The 5,050-nt window shown below is 47.6% G+C and overlaps 1 pseudogene; it reads right to left on the bottom strand.

The window, feature by feature from the left end:
* Window positions 1-3,248: 3,248 nt before the first annotated feature.
* LOC137220904 (nuclear transport factor 2 pseudogene) lies at window positions 3,249-3,665 on the bottom strand (annotated as a pseudogene).
* Window positions 3,666-5,050: the final 1,385 nt, after the last annotated feature.

Raw genomic sequence — 5,050 nt, 5'->3', positions numbered from 1 at the left:
AGATCTGGATACACCCACCCACACACACCCACATTAGGAAACTTGTTGCAGTCTTACTTCTCTGCTTATTTTATTATTATTTCCAGTTTCTTGTTCCTAGTCTCTTACAGATAAATTTGAGACCATTCAATGAAACATGAAAGTTGTCACCTTCAGCTTTTCCCTGCCTGTTATCTCCCAGATCTAACTGGTTAAAATAGACAAAGTCCCCCATCCATCTTCTCTTTGGCATTCTGGTTGTCTTTGTTGAAGTCATCTCCCTGGAATATTGAGATAATTGCCAACAGATCTGCTGTCCTAATCTCTCTCTTCTTTGAGTTAATTTAATTTAGCATTTACTGGGTATCCACTCAGAGCAGCCCAGCTCAAGGGTGAGAAAGTGGGGCTTATTCTGGAAGACGGGAAAATCTCACTGGTACAACATGAAGATGAGCTAAGTGAACGAATGGCCGTGATGCAAAACACTTGCTATTTGGAGGGAGCTGTGTGACAAACCTGCAGATGAGGTAAGAGGTCCTCATACACCAGGCTAAAGAACTTGGATTTCACTCCGTATGCTTTTTTGCCTGCAGCCCAGAGAAAGACGCACAAATCATGATTCACTCTGATAATTTCTGCTTTACTCTATTCTGCAGGAAAAAGGCTGGGCTGTTGTTGGCAGATTCTCTCCTCAGCCCAACTGTAATCAGGTTTCCCTGATCATTTTTCAACTAGACCTGACTTTTGGGCTTCCATTCTTGTTCTGCATTGTCCAGTTTTAGCAAGAATCCTGCTAAGTCAGTTTAACCAGAAGTCCCCACCCTAGAGATTTCTGATTACCCTTGACATCCTGATCAGGTTCCTCATCCCCCCCACCATCCCTCAGGTGATATCAGAGCACCCTGGCCTACCTTCAGCAAGAATCCCCTCAGGTGAGGTCACTTTAGCCTGAATGCCCCTTTACCCCTAATGTTTCCCCTTAGTAATATTCTATCCACTGACTCTCCCACCCTGCTCCTTGGCTGTGAATTCCCACTTTTCCTCGTTGTATTTGGAGTTGAGCCCAATCACTCTCCCCCATTGCAAAGCCCTGTTTTCAGTGGTCCATACACCTATCCCAATAGTCCCCTGAATAAAGATTGCCTTGAGGCAGGAGATAGATGGGCTCCAGGCTAGACATTTACAACCGGCCTCCTGTTCACACTTCCTGGGGTGAGAAGAAGATGGGCTCCAGGCCAGACATTCATTACCAGCCCCCTGTTTACATTTCCTGGAGCAAGAGACAAACGGGCTCCAGGACTACATATTTATGACCGGACTCCTGTCTATATTTCAAGATCTGCACCTCGATATAAAAACCAGCAAGAGAAATAGGGTAAATTACTGGACATTTGACATTTTTATGGCAGGGACAGGGAGGGGCTAAACTTTGTTAAAAGATCAAGAGGTCATACATTTCTCCATCCTTGGGGCAAGGGAAACATTGCACATGCGCAGAAAGGCTCCTTGCGGGTCAAAAAGGAGGGGGCACCACCCCATAATATGTGATGCTAAGGCCATCCCATAGGCCTCTGGGCTGTAATCCATCTTGGAAAAAAGTTGTGCACGCATGTTGGGGAGGGTCCTAAGGCAGGTCAGGTGTGGAAAAAGAAACCAGATAATTGGTCAAAGGTAAACAAAGACCCGGAAGAACTGCCCTATATAAATGACCTAACCGCCTCTTTACTGCGCTCCTCCTCATTAGGCAGGATGCCCACACCCTTTCTCTCGGGGTGTGCATCTCTGCCTTGCTTCTGTCTTAACTAAACACACTTTCTCTGTTTGCTCTCCCACTTGTTGTTGTGCTATGTCTCTAATAATAAACTTTGTACCTGTTTTTACAGTTTTTGCCTCCGTGAGAAATGCATTTTTCACTGGAGGCAAGAGCCAGGGGGTGTGGTAGCTAGGATTCCTGGTTTTCATCCAAGCTACCCAGGTTCAATTTTTGGGCAGGGAATTAAGATCTCGCTTCACGCCACCAGTCACCGCTGCCTCCCCAAGATCAGCCTTATTGTGCTTTAACTAGTGTCGTGAATAATTTTTCTGTAACACTATCATAAGCTGTTATGGGTCTTTTAACAAAATGGAGTGTTGATGAACGGTTCTCATTAGGCTAAGGGGATCTTGACAGGTACTAGAGTTCAGTTAGTATTTTGGGGAAACCCAGGAGAGAGATGTGTGGGCTGCTGGCTTACTGACTTGACAAGAAAGTAGACAGTTAATAGTGAGTACAGGAGTTGAAGGCTGGAAAGTCGGCTGCCCCATAACTGTGATTGAATCCAGTTGCTGAAGGGGGTTCTTGTATGTCTCAGTCACCATTAGGTTGTGGAAAGACATTGCCAGGTAAGAATTCTCTCCCAGATCTGTGGAATGTCTGGGAACCAAAACCTCTTGGTTTGTAATAGCTTGCTGAGAAAAGGCATCCTAAAGCCTGTGTTGTGGACTTTGGAAATGAGAAAGGTCTGGCCCCTAAACCGCATCCTGAATGGTAAGAGCCAGAATTCTGAACTGTAAGGTGGGCCCTGGGTCTGGCTCATGCTGGTAGCCTTCCTAGGGACTCCCCAGCTCTGCCACGAGGAAGGCTAATGGGACTTAACAAATGAGACAGATGTACCATCTAAAACCAACTTGATGTGAACGTAGCTATCTTCCCTGTGGCTTGGATGATGTAGATTTCCCACTTTAAGAATAGATCATGTAAATGTTACTTTGTGTTCCTATTTTCTTTCTTTACATTATCTCTTCTAGTTGAAAGGTTATCATCTACTTCTATCCTTAGCCTCACTTCCAAAAACATCTGCCTTTACCCCTGACACAACTACTTGGTATAATTTCTTTAAAAAGGTTGTTTGTTTGTTTTTGTAAGAAAATTTCCGTGGTTTTATTGTATCATGAGGCACTGAAACATCGGAACAAATCAGTACATCTGGGCAGTGAGGCAGAAGCTTTCTCCTTCACTTCTTTGGGTTACTAAAACAACTTGTCAGTAGATTAAAAAAAAAAAAAGACAACCTTTTGCATTAACTTGTGTTTCCAAGTCATGCGCTGGTACAGCACAAACTTCTCCTGTCAGATGCAACTAGTCTAGCGTCCAAACATCATGCACAATACCTCAGTAGCAGCGGCGTCCTGCGCTCACTCCCACCGTGGCCCTGCCCATTTGTGTATGATATTCGGAGCATCTAGAGCATCTGGAGAAGTGTGAATAGTATCGGGAAGAGGAGGGAGGAGGAAACAGCATGAGTGCCTGGCTGGGAGAGCGTTAGCCCAAGTTGTGCAGGGCAGGCTTGAACCTGTCATTGGTGCAAACCCAAACACCAGTTGATGTTCTTTTAATAGGAACAACGGACGGAACCCCGTGGTAGGGGCTTCACTTGCGTTGAGCTGGGCTACAACCGTGCTGATGATGCAGCTATCTGGCATGGGCTGATGGTGCTGAGCCGTGACGCTGTGCTGGATTTTGTGGAGTGGAAGCTAGACAATTTCTCCACGATGGCAGCTTTCCCCTGAAACTGCTGTCCTTTCCAGGCAAGGCATGGCGCGTCAGTATAAATTGCGCCCAGTTGGGTTCTGTCGTTATCAAATAACTGGTAGTAACGTTGAATGAAGCTGGATACATTCTGCTCCCAAACTGGCTTGTCTCCCATTCTGGAGCATCGCCGGTCTTGTTGAGACCCAAGGGGCTGCAACGATGGCGACAGCAACCCAGCGCGGTCTGTCTGTTCGTTTGTTTTAAAATTTACTTACTCTAGTAGTACAGAGCTAACACCCTGATAAATCCTCAGAAATTATCCAGTATCAGACTCCTTAACTGAGTTGAAAAAGCCTGGAAAAGTTAACAGCCGCATTTGAGGAATTTCTAGGGACACAGCAAGTACATCTGACCCCTGATTTCCGGGACTCTTTACAGGGACCATTGCCTGGTCTCTCTGTTATTACAGAGCCTTCCTATTGCTGGAAGCCGGACGCTCCAAGCCCTTGGACTTCTCCCTTGCTTTCTCCACTGAACCCTCCCGCCTTGCGTAATTCCTCCTACTCCCACCCCATCTCCAACGGTGGCCCCCGCCCGGGATCCAGGAGTTTCTGGGGGTCAGCCCCGCCAGTGCCATGTTCGTTCTCTGACGCAGGTGGTCGCGCCTTCCAAATGCCCTGAAGCCTAGGGAGGGGTGGGCTGGCCGCAAGGGAGGGTCTAGAACAGTGGCCTCTCTGCCGTCGCTCTTCGGGCTGGGAAGGCGAGGATCGGGGAGGTGTGCATCCTGCCAAGTACATAGGCGCCCGCGCGGGAATTTCTAAGGGTGGGCGCTGTATCTCAAACAGGCTACTCCGGCAGACGGCTGGACCCAGAAGCCGCCCGCCACTGTCGGTAGCCACCGGTCACCAACTTTGGTTCCGCGACACCGCGGTAAGAAGGGCTCGCGCTGGCCCTATCACCCTTGGAGGGGTGACATTACGGGGTCTTAGGTAGTTCCTCCCCTCTCCCATAGATGAATGGGAGAGGCCTTGGGGATGAATGTTTACTCCCAAATTGCCACGCAGATATTTGAAATCAGAATTAACCAGAATTTCAGTTCTCCCATTTCTAGGGCGAAAGGTTGTTCAAAGAAATTTAAAAAGCAAATCGTTTTCCTAGGGAATCTTCTGAAAAAAGGAAGCGAACAGTTTTTGCCTCTCGATTGTTCCGATGCGTCGTTGATGACAAATTGAATAAGCGAGAAGAAAAGGCGTGGCACCGCGCTGGCTTTCCTGCACCGCCGCTGTTGCGCACCTGCGGGGATTCCTCACATTCGCAAATGAAAAAGGAAAGCTGGTCTCCCAGAGTTGAGCACCACTGCCGAAGGGCAAATCGCCCCCGGGTCTGAGCTTCCATCTTCTCCTTCGACTACAGCTCCTCACCAGGTTTTACGAATTTGCCTTCCCTCTCCTTACACTTCCACCAACATCTCTGATACCCAGCGCCTTTTGCACTCGTCTTTCCTACTGGGGACTTAAAAAAAAAAAAAAAAGATCTGCGAGTTCAGTTTCTTTGGACTGT

This window comes from Pseudorca crassidens, chromosome 3 (assembly GCF_039906515.1).
Source record: "Pseudorca crassidens isolate mPseCra1 chromosome 3, mPseCra1.hap1, whole genome shotgun sequence".
Classification (NCBI taxonomy): Eukaryota; Metazoa; Chordata; class Mammalia; order Artiodactyla; family Delphinidae; genus Pseudorca; species Pseudorca crassidens.
This window is presented reverse-complemented; position numbering and strand designations above follow the sequence as displayed.